The sequence below is a fragment of the Trichosurus vulpecula genome, chromosome 2 (assembly GCF_011100635.1).
Source record: "Trichosurus vulpecula isolate mTriVul1 chromosome 2, mTriVul1.pri, whole genome shotgun sequence".
NCBI classification, from domain to species: Eukaryota; Metazoa; Chordata; class Mammalia; order Diprotodontia; family Phalangeridae; genus Trichosurus; species Trichosurus vulpecula.
In genome coordinates this window covers 26,777,424-26,799,120 of record NC_050574.1, presented here as the reverse complement: position 1 = coordinate 26,799,120, position 21,697 = coordinate 26,777,424, and positions in this window count along the sequence as shown.

Sequence of the window (21,697 nt, the reverse complement as noted above, 5' to 3'; positions counted from 1 at the left end):
AAAAAAAAAAGAAAGAGAAATAGGGAAGGATCGGGGTATACACATTGATAATCTCCTTAATCATCTTGGTCCCTCATTTTCTATATCATTTTTCATGTTTCAAAGAAGGTCCAAGGTGGGGGGTCTCCATTCCTTTCCTGGAGGGAATTTCATTCCACTATACCTATTATATATGATTTCCTTTTCACCTAGAGAGGTTACTCTCTTCAGTTTTCCTATCTATAAAATGCGGACAATCATAGCACCTAGATCGTGAGCTTATTCAGAGGCTCAGATAAGATATCTGTAGTCATTTTGGAAATGTTAAAGGGTTAAGTAAATATCAGCTGTTATACTATTCAAATTCATCGACCTATGTCCTATGCCTCGGGGGTGTGGGGAGAAAGACTGGGCTTACTCTGTCACTCTTGCTGAATCTCCTTGACTCCTAGATATTTCTGACACAAGATGTTCTTTGTGGTTTATAGAGGTAATATGGTGCAGTGGGAATAGTGTGGAGTTTGGAGAAGAAGGATCTGGGTTCAAATACCAAGCCTGTCACTTGCTACCTGCCTCAGTTTCTTCATCTGTGAAAGGAGGTGTGACTTGAGCCTATGATTCTATGAACCATGCCATACAAGGATCATTTGAAGGATATGGGGTTGTTCAGCCTGAAGAAAAGACCATCTCATAAGCAGCATAATATCTGCTTTTATGTTCTTGAAGCAGTGCCATATGGAAGAGGTATTTCACTGATTTTGCTTGGCCCCAGAGGGTATAGTGCTTAGAAATTACAAAGAGGCAGCTTTTGGTTTTGGTGGGACCCATGGTACCATAGCTTACTCAACATTGATTAAGATAGAGGGTTAGCATACACATCCAAATCTATGGCTCACCAGGATCATCTCATTTTCTTTTAATGGAACAGAGTTGGGATCTTTTTTCTTCTCCCCTGGGCATCATCTTCTCCAGTTTGTTTTGATCTGACTCAAGCAGCCTGATTTGGGAAGTCAGAATAGGATTCCCCTCTAAGTAGCTGAATCATGGAGGACTTGTCAAAATACTTTGACTCATTCTAAGCCCCAGGCTGCCCGAGGAGCACCTTTCTTTGACTGAATCTCCAAGGAGGTATTGGATGGAGTCACAATTTTAACTGCTCATTCACAACCTGTACCTGGGGGAGGGAGTATGGAAATGTGTCAAGGAGTGGGAATTAGATGACATGAATTCTATCTAGTACCCACTCTACCACTAACTCATTGTGCGATGTTGAGAAGGTTCCTTCCCTTCTCTGGGCAATGACATTGATTTTCCTATCCTATAAGATAAGGTGAAGTTAGCTAGGAGAGCTCTAAGATTTCATACTTATTAAAAATGTTAATTTGACCCATTCATTGGCCATCATATATAGAATGTAAACTTCTTGAGATGGAGGATGACTTAATTTTTGAATGTATGTTCCCAACATTGTATGTTCCTACAGTGTCATGAATACAGTAGGTACTTAATAACTGCTTGTTAAATTGTTGCATTAAATATGATAGGCACTTGTTTTAGTGCCCCCTGCCCCAAGAATGTAAGATCCTTAAGGGAAGAGACTGACTTTGTTGTTTTTTTTTTGTATCCCCAGGGCATAGTCCAGTGCCGGCCAAATAGTAAGTGCTTCATTAATGCTTTTCAATAATTTAATTCATTCATTGTTATTAGTCAATCCAGAAGTATTCATTAAGCACCTACATTGAGAATACTGTGCTAGGAGCTGTGGTTATAAATACAAAAAATATGGAGCAATTTCTAATCTCAAGAAGCTTACATTCTATCAGAGAGACAGCACACATATATAATTATGTACATGTGCCATACACACCAACATAGATATACACATGTGTGTATATGTGTGTGTGTTTAATCATTTCTCAATTGTGTCCAACTCTTTGTGACCCCATCTTGAGGCTTTCTTGGCAAAGACTTTGGAGAGGTTTGCATTTCCTTCTCTAGCTCATTTTACAGATGAGGAAACTGAGGCAAATAGGGAGAAGTGATCTGCCAAGGGTCAAACAGCTAGTAAGTGTCTGGGTTTGGATTTGAACTAGGTCTTCCTGACTCCAGGCCCAGTTCTCTATCCACTGCACCACCTAGCTACCCTATGTGTGTGTATATATGTATGTAATATACCCACATCCATATATGCATATACACATCATATTACATATATACAAATACATGTGTATGTGTGTATATGTGTATGTACATGTACATGCATACCTGCACATATATATATATATATATATATATATATATATATATATATACACACACATACATATATAGAGGGTATTCCAAAAATATTGATACATTTTTAAACTATTAAAGTTTAAATGTATGATTAAGTGTATATGTTAAGTGTTTATGTGTATGTCTTGGCAGCTAGATGGTGCGGTGGACGGAATGCTAGGCCTGAAGTGAGGAAGATTCATCTTCCTGGGTTCAAATCTGGCCTCAGGCACCTCCTAGCTGTGTGACCCGGGGCAAGTCACTTAACCCTTTTTGCCTCAGTTTCCTTACCTGTAAAATGATCTGGAGAAGGAAATGGCAAACCACTCCAGTATCTTTGCCAAGGAAACTCTAAATGGGATCACAAAGACTTTGATGTGACTGAAAAACGACTGAATAACAACAACAAAAATGTATATGTCTATTGGGTGTATGTATTTGTGTGATTATATTTATATGGATATGTCTGTCTATTTATCTATCTACTTATATACATGTTCCCATGCACACATACAGGTTGTGTCCCAAAAGTCTCATTCTCTCTCTCCTTTCTCTCCCTCTCTCTCTCTCTCTCTCTTTATGTCTCTGTCTCTCTCTGTCTCTCTCTCCTTTTCCTTTTCTTTCCATAATCCATATGTATGTGTGTACCTGTGTGTATCTTTCTATATAGATATAGATATACACACAAATATTCATAAACATATATTTTTGAAACAGACATACACATATATATTGCACATACATAGATATTATACATACATACATACATACATAAATGGACATAGATCAAATACAAGTAGAAGATAGCTAGGTAGGAAGAACACTGACAGCTTGGAAGATCACTATAGTTTTATGTAGAAGGTTGTCCTGAATTTTGAAGGAAGGAAATGAAAAATTCTATAGGCAGAGTTGAGAGAGACGCACTTCAGGCATGGTGGATGGTATTGCCTAGCACCGAAGGAGAGATGGAGTGTAGTGAGTGAGAAACAGGGAGACAGAAGTTTCAACTGAATATAGAAAGCACCTCCACTGTACAAAGCATGGTAGATACTAAGGCAAAAATAAAAGATGAATTTTAATAACATTTATTCTACCTACCCTCTTGGGTTTATTTTGAGGGTCAAGTTAGATAAAGTAAATAAACCTGAAATCACTACATGAATCCAAGGTAGGATTAATTAACATCACCATCACATCACCATCACCATCACCATCACCATCACCATCACCATCACTATCATCACCATCACCATCACCATCACCATCACCATCACCATCACCATCACCATCACCATCACCATCACCATCATCATCAATTGATCTGATGCCTTTTCTCGCATCCCAGCTTATGACTGCAAAAGAGCCAGTTCCAGCCCTTCAGTGTCCCCTGGAGTCATCTTCCCTCTCCGACTCTGTGGCAAACCATCATAATACTTCTTCAGTCTTATGTACCACAAATAGAACTTATCAAATCTCTCCTATTTGGCCTTATTTTTCAGTATCTCTTTTTCTCTGAATTTTGTTCCTGGCCAATAAATCGAATTGCTCTGTGCCTCCTTTCCTAGCCTTGCTCCTGCTGCTATGCTACAGTGATTTTGATCTCTATAAGTGAGTCCAATTTAGCTGATTCATCTCTCGTGTTTAATTTTTATGTTAACATAACAAGGTTATGCAACCGAACAGGAAAGGCCAGAGACCAAATTCATAATTTATGAGTGGCAGTTACGGTTTAGGGGGAAAAATCTTGAAGGAAATAGGTTAAAAAGAGAAGGCTCAGGCAAAGATTTTATCTTGTGGGCTTGGGAAGCTTTCAATTTCATACAAAAAATAAAATAAGGTAAAAACTATTAGCATTTAACACCATGTCAGGATTCACATAAATCAGGCTAAGGTCTGAGTTAAAGGAGTTTTTAGAATTAATAAGTTCAATCAAATTAATAATTGATAAGTTCATTCAGGTATTTAGCAGGACAGAAAGACATAGTGTTACCTTCACGTATGAATTTTCTTGGAACCATGAACTATACAATCTAAGTGATTCTTCAAAAAATGAGCACCAAACCTTTGATATGTATCTTTTCTCTTTGAAGTTTAGAGGGAACATGTGCCAACTTTCTTAGCTTCTCTCCCTCTAGCAGGTCAGTGCCCAAGGAGCCATCTCTACCTTGGAGTGGGCAGTCATTAAACTGGAATTGGCTTTGAGGAAACTACGTACTTTTTGTTTGTTTTTTGTTTGGGGGTGTCTAGCCTGAAACTCTCAGCATGAAATATTAAGTTGCTGATAAAATGGCATATTAGATCTTCTGTAGGCACCTTGACTGTCTGTGCTGGAGAGTGTCTGGAGGAGTTGATAAAATCTCTACTTTGGTTTCTGTAGATCCAGTCAAACAAGATTCCAGTTGTTTCACAGTTGATCATTTTAGATCTGGAATTTATTGATTAGGATGATGCATTTTAAGAAGTCAACAAGCATTTATTAAGTACTTACTACATGCCAGTTTTATTGTGCTAACCACTGAGGATGCAAAGAAAGGTATATTGAAAAAAAGAAAAAGAACGGTAAATAAGTCATGACTGATGGCTAAAACTGACGGTTCACATAGACAAGATTTGATCCTAAAGGATCCTTAATAATAAGTTTTTGATGTGTACATCCCAGTCAGAAGTCTTCCTGGAAGCACTGGACTTAGATTTATTTCTAGGTCTTCCCTAAACCTATTCATTACTTCTATAAGCATCTGAGGCCACCAAGGCACTGATATGGTTCATATTTATTAAAAGGCAAGCATATGAATTAATGACTTGGCCCAATTAACAAGGCATTGACTATATTTTTCTATAGCCCTCCCTTCAGAAGGTAAGGTGTAATTCTTGGTGGATAGGTGGGAGGGGAAGAGGGGAGAGACATAAAATAACCCTCTACACTAAAATAGCATGAGGGAAATTGGGGACCTTCATGAAAGACAATGTTAGAGACTCTTTGCTTATTTGCTTCTCTGTGGAGTCTCAGGGAAGGGAATAAGCATTTATATATCACCTACTATGTGCCAGGCACTGTGCTAAGTGTTTACAAATATTACCCCGTTTGATCCTCATAATAACATTGCAAGGTAGGTGCTGCTATTAGCTTCATTTCAAGGTCAGGAAGTGCAGGCAAATCATTATCATGTGACATTGATTGAATGTCTTTTTGTGCTTCACCATCCCGGTTATTCTTTCTTAGCAATGTCCAGTTCAGCAACATCCTACTTGAACTGTGGCATGCAGACAGAATGCAATACTTCAGATGGGGTCTGATGAGGGTCAAGTTCAGTAGTATTAACACCTCCATATTTGGGAAGCTTTATTTCTCTGCATGCAGCCAAAGAGCACGTAAGGCTTGTTTTGTTTTGTTTTAGTTGCCACATATACTGCTGAATCATATTGACCTGTAGTCCACTAAAACCCCCAAATCATTTTTCAGAATAATCAATCAATAAATATTTATTAAGCCCATGTTGTGTTAAGCCCTGGAGATTAAAAAGGCAAAAGACAGTCTCTGCCCTCAAGGATCTTACACTTTAATGAACAGTCATAGTCTAATTATGTCTCTTAACATTTTATAATCATGGAGTTTATTGTTTTGGAAACAAGGAACACATTTTATGTTCAACCTATTGAATTTCATCTTATGTGATTTAGTCCAGTTGTCTAGACTAGAATATTCTTAATCTGGAATCTGTGAACTTAAAAAAAAACATATAGTATTTCAATATTATTGGTTTCCCTTTTAATCCTAATGCTTTTATTGGAGTAGTGGTCCCTACCATATTTTGGTTGCCCAAGGAAACCAAATACAGAAGAGGTTGAAAGCCCTTGGTCTAGATTGTCATGATAATTATCTATCCCAAATCTGTTGTTGAATGTATATATTATCTTTCATACATTTGTGTCATCTGCAAATGTGACGAATACACCATTTACTAAGTCATTGATAAAAATGTTAAATGGCGCATGGCCACAGGCAAATCCTTGGGGGACTCCTCTGGTGCCCTCCTAACCTGTGGACACTGAAATGTTGAGGATTGCTCTTTGATTCTGACTAGCCAACCTTTTCCAAATGCTTCTGATTTTATTTCTGTCTGACCCATAGCCCTATATATTCTCCATAAGAGTTATGTGAGATATTTGAACAAAAGATTTTCTAGCATGTAGGCAAACTATGTTTTGGGTCAGCTAAATGGCATAGTGAATAGAGCTCCAGGCCTGGAGTTGGGAAGACCTGAATTGTAATCTAGACTCAAACACTTACTAGCTGTGAGACCCTGGGAAAGTCACTTAACCTGGTTTGCCTCAGTTTCTTCATCTATAAATTGAGCTGGAGAAGGAAATGGAAAATCACAGCAGTATCTTTGCCAAGAAAATCCTAAATGGAGTCATGAAGCATTGGAAATGTCTGAAATGACTGAACACCAACAAAAAAATCATGTTTATGGTATTTACTTCATTTACTATTTTACTTATCTTCTCCAAAAGAAAATAGGAAATGAAGCTAGTCAGGTGTGACTTGGCCCTGACAAAGCCCTGTTGGCTCTTGGTAATCATTACTTTTCTTTCCAGTCATCTCTTTAATAGCTCTGTCCTCTCTAAACTCTGATAGAAAGTGAAAGCACAAATCTCTTAGTCTGCAACCTTATCCATCTTCCACATAGATGCACAAGGTTAGGCCCTCTGCTTTCTATCTTGGGGCCTTATTTGGACAGAGAGAAGTAAAAGAAGGATGATGGTGCCATGAGTTGTCAGCGCCTTCTCTGATCACTGGATGGAGTCTGGCCTCCTATATCAACTACCCTTCAAGGAAGTAAATGGACACTTATTTGGAAATAGAGTAGTATGAATAGGCTGTTGGACTTCGAGGCAGGAAATCTGGATTTGAATCCAGCCTCGTATATTTACTGACTATGTGACATTTGGAAAGTCACATGACTCCTCTGAGTCTCAACTTAATCATCTATAAAGTGGCAATGATAACAACACTTATCTCACAGGGCTATGTTGTAAGAGTCAAATGATTCAATCCTCATGTGACCTATGACTATGTGCCAACTCACCTGGTTTTCCTGGAGAGGAAATGCAGCTCAGAAAGGTACACGTATTCAATTAAATTGTATCCACAGTGATTGATATGTACTGTGGAGATGAGTTGTAGAGGCTGAGAATTGATTTTTCATGGAAGCAGAAGACTTAGAGTCATGGGACCTGAGCTCAAATACCAGCTTTGTCCCTCACTATTTGTGTAGCTGTGGATGTGACACTTACTTCCCTAGACTTCAGTTTCCTCCTCTCTAAGGTGAAAGCATTAGATTGATGAGCACTAAAGTGCCTTCTCACTTTAAATCTATGATCTGATAATATCCTGATTCCACTGCGGCTTTGTCTACCATCTTACTGTCTTGGATAGGTATTTCTCTTTTTCTAGACTTCAGATTATTGATGTATCACATGCACCACATGATATTGATCTCTCTCTCCCTCTGTCTCTCTGTCTCTCTCTGTCTCTCTCTGACCCTCTTTCTCTCTCTCTCCTTTCTCTCTCTCTCTCTCTCTCTCTCTCTCTCTCTCTCTCTCCTCTCTTCTCTCTCTTTCTTTCCTCTCTCTTTTCTCTCTCATTCTTTCCTCTCTCTCTTCTCTCTCTCTCTCTCTCTCTCGCTCTCTCTCTCCTCTCTGTCTCTCTCTCTTCGCTCTCTCTGGTCTCTCTGCTGTCTCTCTCTCTCTGTCTCTCTCTCTCTCTCTCTCTCTGTCTCTTCTCTCTCCTCTCTCTCTCTCTCCTCTCTCTCTCCTGTCTCTTCTCTCTCCTCTCTCTCTCTCTCTCCCCCCCCCTCCCTCTCTCTCTCTCTCATTCTAGGAACTTTCGTGGCAACTAGTTTTGCTAGGTTTTCCAACCTGGCACTTCTATTGGAAATAACATTCCAGCCCACTCATCCAACCATCCAACCTTCCATAACAGGTTGCTGGCAGTCGAACCAACTGAAGCTGCCATCAGTTGATACTTGAGTGATATCAACTCCTCAGCGTCTTGGTGCTGAAACAGCTGAAGTGATTTCTAAAGGGTGAGTCCTCAGCCAGTATGCATGGACTGGGTCTTTGTCAAGAAGGTTTTGCCAGCCACTCCAAATTCCAGAAACTCTAACAGGGGAAAGCAGTTCTTGGTGAAGAAATGTTGGCAGAAGTCCCCAGAGAAGACCCACAGTCAGAAGAAACCTGGTATTTAAACTTTTTGGAGTGGGAAGAGAGGGTTGTTATGGCAACAAATCGCTGTGAATCTCTTAAGGAGAACAGCTCTGGTGAAGCAGGAGGGGGTGAAAGAGATGTAAAAAGATAATATTTCAAAAAAATTTAATGAGACATGAATTGCACATTTTCATTCTCTTGGAATGTGTAATGGGTTGAGAGGGAGGAAGAGGAATATTTACAGCAAAGTCTTTTGGTACAATTTGGGAGGGATCGACAGAACCAGCTAATAGATTGTGCCCCCTTTTTTCTTGTTGTTGTCCCAGAATCCTCATACAATCACATGTTCTCAGAGTTGAAAGAAAACCCAGAGGTCCAACTCCAGTTCCACATGAACAGAAGTCATTCATATGTCACATCCCCAAAGTAGGCATCTAGCCTTTACCTGAAGTTCTCTATTTGACAAAGAATCCATTACCTTTCCAGGAAGACCGTTCCACTTTTGGATGGCTTTTAATTGTTAGGAATTTTTTTCTTTACATTTTCAATATTTTTTAAAAATAGAATTAAAACCTTCTACTGTGAAATTTCTATTCATTGTTGCCAGGTCTATCCTCTGGGGCCAAGGAAAAAAAGAAAGGCAGTGTATCACAGACAAGTCAAGAGGCATTTTTTAAAGTGCCTACTGTGCACTGGGGATAAAAAGAAAGGCAAAAAAACCACCTCTTTGCTCCCAAGAAGCTCACATTCTAATGTGGGGAACAACACATAGATGACTATGTACAAATAAAATATATGGGGGATGAAATCAGAGACAGTCTTCGAGGGAGGGCACTGGAATTAAGGGACATCAAAAATGCTTCTTCTAGAAAGTGAGATTTTATCTGAGAGTTGAAGGAAACATGGGAAACCAGGAGGCAGAGACGATGAGGGAAAGGATTCCAGTTATGGAGGGGAAATGAAAAGAAAGACTGCTTTATAGTCAGAGGACCCAGACTTGATTTTGGCTTTTCCACTTACTACCTGACTGACTTTGGAATAATTATTTGAGAACTCTGGAAATCAGCTTCATTATCTGTAAAATAAAGAGGATAACCTTGATTTTTGATGATTGGCCCAGCTTTAAATATAAAACATTGTTTCATTTTTCCTCTACCTGACAGCTTTTCTTTTTCTTTTCTTTCTTTTTTCTTTTCCTTTTCTTTTTTTTTTTGAGGCAATCAGGGGCGACTGATTCGCTCAGGGTCACAAGCTAGTAAGTGTATGAAGCCCTGACTCCAGTGGTGGTACTCAATCCACTGAGCCATCTAGCTGCCCCAACATGACAGATTTTCACATGCTTTAAGATTGACTTCAGACCTTTTATGTAACCTTCCTTGTCCATGTTGTTGTTGTGTTGTTTCAGTTGTGTCTGACCATTCATAACCCTATTGGGGGTTTTCTTGGCAAAGATACTGCAGTGGTTTGCCATTTCCCTCTCCAACTAGTTTTACAGATGAGGAAACTGAGACAAACAGGGTTAAGTGACTTACCCAGGGTCACACAGCTAATAAGTATCTGAGGGTGGATTTGCACTCAGGTCTTCCTGATTCCACGCCTGGGGTTCTATTCACTGTGCCACCTAGCTGTCAACAATATGGTTCACCTACCTGCTAGAAAAGCTTTTAATAAAGTATCTCAGGGTTTCTTCATAGACAAGTATTAGCAGGGAGAATCCAGAGAAAAAAATAGACATTTTCTTGACATTTCCCTTAGTCTTTGAAGAGGTACATACAACTTGTGGTATCAGCCTGCGTCTTTTGCTCCAAGATTCTAGCAGACCCAATGGCCCTCCTTGATTTCTCAGCCCTGCTCTCTCATTTTGACCAGTTGCCCAAGGCTGATAATTCCTTTTGGCTTTGCTTTTGATGTCCCAACTTTTTCCTCTCTGTTGCCAGACTCTCCAAATCTCTGTTTGGTTTTGAACAAGTTCCTGCTTTTATACAAACCACTTGGGGTGTGATTGAGTTCTCTGCTCAGTCTAAGCAGACTTCTTGTTACACCTCATTGAAACAGCTTTGATTGATTTGAGGAGGTAGGTACCTAGACATGTTTACACCTAGTGAACAATCACTATGTGTTTTCATTTGATGACTTGTTTCTGGGCTTAGGAACTTTCCATTTATTTTAAATCAGGTAAAGTGATTTGACTGATTTACTCAATTGACCTCCCACCTTATACTCAAATGCTATGACTTGGTGTACTCTCCCTCTTTGGGTTGCCCTCCAATAAACCAGTGTCCTCTTGTACATATCCTTCAAAATTATGGTGCCTACATTTGAATATGATACTCTAGATGCAGTCTAACCAAGGCAGAAGACAGGAAAATAAGTATCTTTACCTTTTTTTCTAACAGATTTTAACTTTCTGCTGGCTTAGCACTAAAAAGTAATTTAGAGATCATCAAATGCTACTTTTGGGGCAGCTAAGTGGCACAGTGAATAGAACACTGGGCCTGGAGTCAGGAAGACCTGAGTTCTAATTCAGCCTCAAAGACTTAATAGCTGTGTGACCCTGGCCTAGTCACTTAACCCTGTTTGTTTCAGTTTCCTCATCTGTAAACTAAGCTGAGGGAAATGGCAAACCACTCTAGTATCTTTGCTAAGAAAATCCCAAATAGCATCATGGAGAGTCGGACCTGATGAAATGACTAAATGACAATACAACCTTCTTTCGTTTTTTTTCTAAATAAGTAATAAATATTAATTGATTGCCTGTTGTTTTCAAGGTTTCATGATGTTGTGAGGAGTACCCTTACTTAAATAATTCAGTAGATCTGTGACCTTATCAGTATAAGTATTCTCTTAAGTGATGCAGATACCATCCCATCCATTCCTGGCCCAATGTGTGCAACTTGTTCTCCCAAAGTTTCACTCCAGGGTTCTCTACCCAAAAGGAGGCTGGCTTTCTTCATGTTCTCTGGACATCATGAGTGTAACAGTGGAGCATACAGAATATACAACAGTTATCTCAAGATACTGACATAAATAAGTCCATCTTCCTTTTTACTCATGCAAATATTTGATGGCATCTTTTCCCCTGGCTTCCTTTCCTAATTTCTTGTTTGTAATATGTTGTAGTGTGTTCACATACACCAGTTGACTTTCCATTGCCCTCTGAGTAACATTCATCTTCAAATCCTCAGAGATCGTATTGTTCTAGCCATACAATACCAATAGAATGCTGAAGGTGGGCCTTTGTTTCAGGGAGAAGTTTGAAGTCATTAAAAGGACTTGGCAGTTTTCTGAAGGAGTTTAATCCATTCTCCTCCTGCTGCTCAATTCTGAGACCTATTCATTGTCCACTGTGTAGCATAACAGAGAAGTATAAGATAGAGGCCTTAGCTCAGGGAATTTACATGTTGTTGATGGAGGTTTCATAAACACATTAAGAGCTAAAAACATTATAAGATCTCTGAAACAGCAGCACATATTGATGAGAAGCATAGACAATAAATATTGAAGATTGAGAATGGGGAGAAATGACTATGAATTTCAGTCTTCCCTTGAGTGAGAAGTGGAAGATTGGTAGGAGCATATTGACTCCTGTTGATCTTGAAGGATAGATGGATTTTGAAGGTTAGAAAGGGGTAAGAAGGCACTACAAGTAAGGGACATAATAAAAAGCCAAAGAGGTGAGAAAATATGGTATATCTAAGATAGACTGATTTAGTTGACATGGCAGGGTCATACAAAATTGTTGTAAAGTAGATAGGTAAAACTTGTCAAGGTGCAACTTCTCCCCTTAAAGAAGGGAAAAACATGACCCAGCAAAGAGTAGATGACTTAGTCAAGGGTCACATGGGCTATAAGTAGCAAGATTGAGTTTGAAGAGAATCCACAAAACAGCAGAGGGAAGCAGGGCTCCAGCCCAGGACAGCCTGGATGGTCTCTGGGTGAGGTCTATCCCGCACAGAGCTGGGAGCTGGGAGCTGGGAACGGAGTGGAGCAGAACCCAGCCTGAACGGCGTGGACCATCCAGACCAGAAGCCAGGCGGAGGGGGCCCTAGGGCACTGAATCAGTGAGCTGAGGCAGTCACCAGACTTCTCAACCCACAAACACCAAAGACTGCGGAGCAGGTTAGTGGGAAAAGCTGCGGGAGTAGAAGGAGTTTGCGGTTCGGCTTCCAGCCCCAGGGGCAGCGGAGGTGGGGCACCTACAGCTGTTGTTACTTCTGGCTCCAGGCCCACCTGGTGGGAGGAATTAAGTGGCAGATCAGAGCAGGAGTGCACGGCCTGCTGAAGATCTAAGCCCAGTCCGGGTTGGGGGTTGGGGAAGGGGCAGTGCTGGTGTGGCAGAGCTGGCACATCCCCCCCCCCCCCCGGAACGTGGAACATAGAACTCTCTACTCTACAAGCAGTCATACCCCACTGAAAAACTCGAAGGTCAAGTTAGTTGGCTGGGAATATGGCCAGGCAGCGAAAACGCACCGAGATTCAGTCTCAGACTTTGCATGCTTTCTTTGCTGACAAAGAAGACCAAAATATACAGCCTAAAGAAGTCAATAAAGTGCAAGAGCCTACACCAACAGCCTCCAAGAAAAACATGAACTGGTCCCAGGCCATGGAAGAGCTCAAAAAGGATTTGGAAAAGCAAGTTAGAGAAGTAGAGGAAAAATTGGGAAGAGAAATAAGAAGGATGCGAGAAAACCATGAAAAACAAGTCAATGACTTGCTAAAGGAGACCCAAAAAATACACTGAAGAAAACAACACCTTGAAAAATAGACTAACTCAAATGGCAAAAGAGCTCCAAAAAGCCAATGAGGAGAAGAACGCCCTGAAAGGCAGAATTAGCCAAATGGAAAAGGAGGTCCAAAAGACCCCTGAAGAAAATACTACTTTAAAAATTAGATTGGAGCAAGTGGAAGCTACCTGAAAGCCATGATCAAAAAAAGAGCCTAGATATCATCTTTCAAGAAATCATCAAGGAGAACTGCCCTGATATTCTAGAGCCATAGGGCAAAATAGAAATTGAAAGAATCCATCGATCACCTCCTCAAATAGATCCCAAAAAGAAATCTCCCAAGAATATTGTGGCCAAATTCCAGAGCTCCCAGATCAAGGAGAAAATACTGCAAGCAGCCAGAAAGAAACAATTTGAGTATTGTGGAAACCCAATCAGAAGAACCCAAGATCTGGCAGCTTCTACATTAAGAGATCGAAGGGCCTTGGAATACAATATTCCGGAGGTCAATGGAGCTAGGATTAAAACCAAGAATCACCTACCCAGCAAAACTGAATATCATGCTCCAAGGCAAAATATGGATTTTCAATAAAATAGAGGACTTTCAAGCTTTCTCAGTGAAAAGACCAGAACTGAATAGAAAATTTGACTTTCAAACACAAGAATCAAGAGAAGCATGAAAAGGTAATCAAGAAAAAGAACAAGAAAAAGAAATTGCAAGGGACTTACTAAAGTTGAACTGTTTTGTTGACATTCCTACATGGAAAGATGATGTGTATGATTCATGAGACCTCAGTATTAGGGTACCTGAAGGGAATATGCATACATATATGTTTATGTATATATATATGGGTGAAGATATCTAAATGAAATAAAATCAAATTAAGGGATGACAGAGGAACATACTGAGAGAGGAAGATAAGGAGAGATAGAATGGGATGGATTATCTCCCATAAAGGTGGAAAGATGAAGCAGTTCTGTGGGAGGAGGGGAGAAGGCGGATGAGGGGGGAATAAGTGAACTTTGCTCTCATCAGATTTGGCCTAAGGAGGGAATACTATACATACCCAATTGGGAATCTTACCCCACAGGAAAGAAGAGGGAAGAAGATAAAAAAAATGGGGGGATGATGGAGGGGAGGGCAGATGGGGGTGGAGGTAGTCAAAAACAAACACTTTGGAAAGGGGACTGGGTCAAGGGAGAAAATTCAATAAAGTGGGATGGGTTGGGAAGGAGCAAAATATAGTTAGTCTTTCACAACATGAGTATTGTGGAAGGGTTATACATAATGATACACATGTGGCCTATGTTGAATTGCTTGACTTCTTAGGGAGGGTGGGTGGGAAGGGAAGAGGGGAGAGAATTTGGAACTCAAAGTTTTAAAAACAGATGTTCAAAAACAAACAAAAATATTTTTGCATGCAACAAGAAAATAAGATACACAGGCAATGGGGCGTAAAAATTTATCTTGCCCTACAAGAAAGGAAGGGAAAAGGGGATGGGAGGGGAGTGGGGTGACAGAGGGGAGCGCTGACTGGGGAGCAAGGCAACCAGAATATACACCATCTTGGAGTGGGGGGGAGGGTAGAAATGGGGAGAAAATTTGTAATCCAAACTCTTGTGAAAATCAATGCTGAAAACTAAATATGTTAAATAAATTTAAAAAAAATTTAAAAAAATGTTAGTTCTTACCCCGAAAGCTTGGATCTTTGTGTTTATAAAACACTGAATTACTGTGGTAATTTACTGCTTTGTATTTATTCCCCTGATCCACCACTCTACTCTGTTTCTTAGCTAGTGCCAGATTGTTTTGATGCTTATTGCTTTGCAATATAGTTTCAAATCTGGAATTTCTAGACTACCTTTCTTCATATTTTTTCATTGATTCCCTTGATATATTCTTGACCTTTTGTTCTTCAAGATAAATTTTGTTATTTTTTCTAGTTCTACAAAATAATTTTTGGTAGTTGGGTTGGTGTGGCACTGAATAAGTAAATTAATTTAGGTAGAATTTTAGTTTTTATTATGTTGACTCAGTCTACCACCCATGAGCAATTAATATTTTTCCAGCTTTTTAGATTTGCTTTATTTGTGTGAAAAGTGTTTTGTCATTGTGTTCAATGTGTTTGATCAATGGGTTCCTCGTTTTATCTTGGCAGGTAGATTCCCAAGTATTTCATATTGTCAGCAATTATTTTAAATGGAATTTAAAACCTGCTGGGTTTTGTTGGTAGTATATAGAAATGCTGATGATCCAGGTGGGGTTGTTTTATATCCTGGAACTTTACTGAAGTTCTTAATTGTTTAAACTAGTGTCTCAGTTGATTTTCTAGGGTTTTGTAAGTATACTATATCTGCAAAGAATGATAGTTCTGTTTCCTTGTTGCCTAGTTTTATTCCTTCAATTTCTTTTTCTTGTCTTACTGCTAGCAATTCTAATACAATATTGAATAATACTGATGATAATGGACATCCTTGTTTTGCTTCTGAGCTTATTGGAAAGGTTTCAAGTTTATCCCCATTACAGATAATACTTGTTGTTGGTTTTAGATAGATATTACTTACTATTTTAAGAAAGTCTCCATTGATTCCTATACTTTCTAGTGTTTTTAATAGGAATGGGTGTTCTATATTTTCAAAGGTTTTATTCTACATCAATTGATATAGTCATATGATTTTTGTTATTGATATGGTCAATTATGCTGATAAGTTTTCTAATATTGAGCTAGCCCTGCATTCCTGGTATAAATTCCACCTGGTCATAATGAATGATATTTGTAATACATTGCTGTAATTGCCTTGCTAGTATTTTATTTAAAATTTTTTCGCTGATATTCATTGAAGAAATTGGTCAATAATTTTCTTTCTCTGCTTTTTCTCTCCCTGGTTTACATATCAGAATCATATTTGTTTCATAAAAGGGATTGGTTAGGACTCCTTTCCCTCTTTTTTCAGATAGTTTATATAGTATTAGGATTAATTGTTCTTTAAATGTTTGACAGAATTCACTTGTAAATTCATCTGGTGCTGTTGATTTTTACCTAGGGATCTCAATGATGGCTTGCTCAATTTCTTTTTCTAAGATAGGGTTATTTAAGTATTCTATTTTCTCTTCTTTTAATCTAGACAATTTATATTTTTGTAAATATTCATCTATTTCACTTAGGTTGTTAGTTTTACTGGCATATGGTTGGGCAAAATAACTCCTAATAATTACATTAGTTTCATCTTTATTGATGGTTCTTTACTTTCAATTTTATTAATGTCTTCTTTGATTTTCAGGATTTCCATTTTGGTGTTTAGGGATTTTTTAATTTGTTCTTTGTCAATTTTTCATTTTAGTTGCATGCCCAATTCATTAATCTGCTTTTTCTCTGATTTATTTATGTACACTCTTAGAGATATAAAATTTCCCCTAACTACTGCTCTGGCTGCATCCCACAAATTTTATTTTTGTTTTCTCATTTTTGTCATTCTCTTTCATGAAATAATTGGTTGTTTCTATGATTTGTTCTATGGCTCACTCATTGTTTAGGATTAGATTATTTAGTGTCCAATTAACTTTTAATCTAGTCTTCCATCTTTGTTTGTGAGGTTTTTGTGCCCTGATTAACATATGATCAGTTTTTGTGAAGGCACTATGTACAACAGAGAAAAAGGTATAATCCTTTCTTTTCCCATTCATTTTCCTCCAAAGGTCAATTATATCTAACTTTTCTAAGATTCTATTTATCTACTTGACTTCTTTCTTATTTATTTTCTGGTTAGATTTATCTAATTCTGAGATGGAAAAGTTGAGGTCTCCCAGCAGTATAGTTTATTTCTTCCTGGTAAGTCATTTAACCTTTCCTTTAAGAATTTGGATGTTATATGATTTGGTGCATATATGTTTAGTATTGGTATTACTTCATGGTATATAGTTCCTTTTAGCAAGATGTAGTTTCCCTGCTTATCCCTTTTAATTAGCTCTATTTTTGCTTTTGGTTTGTCTGAGATCATGATTGCTACCCCTACCTTTTTAACTTTAGCTGATCTTTTAAACCTCTTTTTTCATTTGGCCAAGTCTACTTTTGAAGGAGATATTTTCATCAGTGAATTTTTGTACCTCTTTTTTCATTTGGTCAATTCTGTTTTTTAAGGTATTTTCTTCAGCATTTTTTCGTGCCTCTTTTACCAAGCTGTTAATTCTCTTTTCATAATTTTCTTCCTTTGCTTTTATTCTTTGTTTAGTGTTTCCTCTACCACTCTTATTTGATTTTGAAAATAATTTTTTAGTTCTTCCAGGAATTTTTGTTGGGCTTTGTCCAATTCACATGTTTTTCTTTGAGGCTTTGCTTGTAGCTATTTTGACTTCATTGTCTTCTTCTGAGTTTGTCTTGATCTTTACTCTCCCCATGGTAGCTTTTTTTTTTTTTAGGGTCAGGTTCTTTTTTTGTTGTTAGCTTCTTTTCCTACTATTTTTCCACTTGATTCGGAACTCTGTGTTAATGTTGGACTCTTTTACCAGTGGGGAAGTTGGAAGTCCACCATCTCAAGCTTCTGGTTTTTTTGTTTTTTTTTTTGCACTACTGTTTTCGGAACTAGTTCTGGGGGTTTGGAAGTTTTTGGTGCTTCCAAAGTAGTGTAACTTGGGGAGAGGTTTGGTCATTGCCCTTGTGGTCTGCACTCTGGTCTTTACCCAGGAAGGGCCCCTGCTCCCTTGGCACTGCAATTAGTATTGCTCCTCAGAGTCTCTGATCCCTTGGGACCAAAAGTGATACTTTCCCAAGGGTTTCTACTCCCTTTGAATGAAAGGGCCCCTCTCTGCCCTTGAACTATGACCCAGAAATGGGTATAAACAATGGAGTTGCTAAACAGCATCTAGTCCTGCATCCAGTGCCAGCATAGGGGTCCCCTGTAGTCTCTTTCTGACCAGTTGGCAGGTCCCCTTACCATCTCTGGGTTGGTAGCTCCTGAAGCTCCTGTTGTTTCTGTCACCACGGCCTAGTTGCACCACTAGTGTTTTATCCACGTGAACTCTGGGGCAGCCTCTTACACCATGTCATAGATCTCTCTTTCCAAGCTTCTGAGTTTTCTTGGGCTAGATGAATGTTTCACTGTGATCTTTTGTTGACTCTGCTACTCTAGAATTCAATTCAAGATGTAATTTTAAAGTAATTTAGAGGAGAATGTTAAGAGGGTTCAGCTTTTTCCACTCTGCCATCTTGGCTCCAGAGAAGTCTCAAACCCAAGACTTTTGAATTCTTTTTTTTTTTTTACATTTTTTTGATGGGGGAGAAGGCAGGGCAATTAGAGTTAAGTGACTTGCCCAGGGTCACACAGCTAGTGGGTGTGTCAAGTGTCTGAGGTCAGATTTGAACTCAGGTCCTTCTGACTCCAGGGCCGGTGCTGTACTCACTGGGCCACCTAACTGCCCCAGACTTTTGAACTCTTAACATCACAGGAGCTAGAACAGACTAAGTATACAAAGATTTGTGCTGGCAGTAACACCATTTTCAGAGCATTGAGGGCTTTTAAGACAACTGGAAGAAGGAAGCCTAGCACACCCTTGGGGAAAAAAGATCCCTGGCCCTATTACTAACCAAAAAAGGTTATTGAGAGATAATCATATGTCTACTTTCTAATGTCCACAAAATCTTTATGAGAATAATCTACACTCTTATCAAGGCTATTGTTGTTGAAGGTTCGAGAGAGTAACAGGTAAATGATATGGAACATCAGATCATATTTTTTAGCCACAATTGACTGGAAGACACAGTGAATACAGTATCCCACTGTTTCTATGGTTTGCTGAATATAAAAAAAGTGTTTTTTGAGTTTAAAAAGCAAAATGCCCTCCTAAAAAGCTTTCTTCTAACAATGTATTCTTAGAATCACGTAATATTCTGTAAAAGATATAGAAACAGATAACTTTGTTTAATGACTCTCTGATTGTCAATATTAAATGAAGCATAAAACTGGAGATGTGATCACCAAAGTTGTTTGCCACTGTCCTGGAAGAAATCAAGAAAAGACTCCAAATTAAAGAAGTATTTCCTATAAATGAGGAGGTGTCCCCTAGATGCTTCTGCTTGTGGATGATGTTCTGATTACCTTAGCATCTAGAACATTCATAATCCATAACTATTCAAAAGATTTTGACCAGCCACACAGGAGAAACCAAGTGGATGAAGAATGTCTGTTATCTAGAGAAGTCTAGACTGAGATATCTAAATATAACCACAAAGCGGGTCCATCACTTTTTATATACATATACATATGTGTGTGGATATATATATATATATATATATATATATATATATATATATATATATATATGTGTGGAAAACACTGAAGATAGACAAAGAGCTGGGCCTAAAATTAAGCAGGGGGAGGAAATGAGACTAGATTAGATTGCCCTAAGGAAAAAAAATTAATAAAATATTTTAATGGTTAAAAAAACAAAAAAAAAAAACAAAAAAAAAGATTGAGTTTGAAACCCAGATCTTCTGGATCCAAACGCAGACATATCTCCAATATTACAGACTGTTTCTACCTCCTGTAAACAATAATGTTTAAACTCCTAGGAAGAAAACACTGGGCATTAGCCTCTCTGAATGTCACTAGGGAACTGTCCTAAGCTCAATATTATAGTTCTTATGAAACCTTATAAGAATTTTCTTCCTCTTCACAGAAGGCAGAAAATACTTGATGCCTGTTTAGCTGTTATCAACACTTAGGTTATTACTTGGGTGGGCAGCTAGGTCTTGCAGTGGATAGGGTGCCAGGCAAGGAGTTGGGAAGACTTCTCTTCATGAGTTCAAATTTGGCCTTAAATGCTTACTAGCAGAGGGACCCTGGGCAAGTTATTTAATTCTGTTTGCCTCAGTTTTCCATCTGTAAAATGAGCTAGAGAAGGAAATGCCAAGCCACTCCAGTATCCTTGTCAAGAAAACCCCAAATAGAGTTGCAAGGAATCAGATATGACTGAAAAATGACTCAAAAACAAATAACAACAATACTTGGGCCAATCTGTTTGTCCTTTTGCTAGCATTAAGTAACATGAAAGCTTCTCTGAGAATAGATACAGTCAGCTCCTAGTTATCCATGTTCATAAAAAGGTGGGGAAAAATTAAATCAAATTAAATTCAAAATTAAATTAAATTCAATCATATGCTTTGATACACATAGCAGGTATTAATATTGCTTGATGATAATTATGTAACACTAACTTTCTCCCATGCCTAGAATGCCCTTCTTCTTCATTCCTACTTCTTGGCTTCCTGACTCAACCATAATTTGAGTCTCTTCCCTCTGTAGATTATTTCCTATTTATCCTTTACACAGCTGGTTTGTACATATTTCCTTGCATGTTGCCTAACCCATAGATTGTTATGTTCCCAAGATGAGGGACTTTTTTCCCATGTCTTTGTATTTCTAGTGCTTAGCATACTGTTTGATACATAGTAGGCATTTAATGGATGCTTTTTTAAAAAAATTAATTTAATTTATTTATTTAACATATTTAGTTTTCAGCATTGGTTTTCACAAGAGTTTGAATTACAAATTTTCTCCCCATTTCTACCCCCCCCCCAGTCCAAGATGGTGTATATTCTGGTTGCCCTGTTCCCCAGTCAGCCCTCCCTTCTGTCACCCCACTCCCCTCCCATCCCCTTTTCCCTTCCCCTCTTGTAGGGCAAGCTAAATTTCTACTCCCCATTGCCTGTGTATCTTATTTTCTAGTTGCATGTAAAAACATTTTTTTTTGTTTTTGAACATCTGTTTTTAAAAACTTTGAGTTCCAAATTCTCCCCTCTCCTCCCTTCCCACCCACCCTCCCCAAGAAGTCAAGCAATTCAACATAGGCCACATGTGTATCATTATGTATAACCCTTCCACGATACTCATGTTGTGAAAGACTAACTATATTTTGCTCCTTCCCAACCCATTCCCCTTTATTGAATTTTCTCCCTTGACCCTGTCCCCTGTCCAAAGTGTTTGTTTTTGATTACCTCCACCCCCCTCTGCCCTCCCCTCCATCATCCCCCCCCTTTTTTATCTTCTTCCCTCTTCTTTCCTGTGGGTTAAGACACACAATTGGGTATGTATGGTATTCTCAACTCAGGCCCAATCTGATGAGAGCAAGATTCACTCATTCCCCCCTCACCTGCCCTCTCCCCTCCTCCCACAGAACTGCTTCCTCTTGTCACCTTTATGCGAGATAATCCACCCCATTCTGTCTCTCCCTATCTCCTTCTCTCAATATGTTCCTCTCTCATCCCTTAATTTGATTTTATTTCTTTTAGATATCTTCCCTTCATCTTCAAGTCACCCTGTGTCTGCTCTCTCTCTCTCTCTGTCTCTCTCTCTCTCTCTCTCTCTCTATATATATATATATATATATATATACACACACACACACATACACATAGATATATGCATACCTACACATTCACATATATATATATGTATATATATATATGCATATTCCCTTCAGCTACCCTAATACTGTGGTCTCATGAATCATACAC